A 220-nucleotide genomic window follows, 5' to 3' on the forward strand; every position below is an offset into this window, starting at 1 on the left:
GCGACGGCCGCATCCTCCGCTCACGACCGAGTGTCCTTCACCGCGTGGCACCGCGGGGCCTGGAGCACGTGCTCGAGCCCTGCACCCCCAGCCTGGAAACGGACATTTCCCCTCTTGGCGGAAGGAGGGAGGAGGAAACAAAGCGTTTGGTGATCGGGCCCAGCAGCCTCTGGGGAGGGCACTGGGGGTTTGAGAGCCGGGCCCTGGCGCGAGGAGCTGC

This window comes from Apaloderma vittatum, unplaced genomic scaffold, assembly GCF_000703405.1.
Source record: "Apaloderma vittatum isolate BGI_N311 unplaced genomic scaffold, ASM70340v1 scaffold12304, whole genome shotgun sequence".
Lineage (NCBI taxonomy): Eukaryota > Metazoa > Chordata > Aves > Trogoniformes > Trogonidae > Apaloderma > Apaloderma vittatum.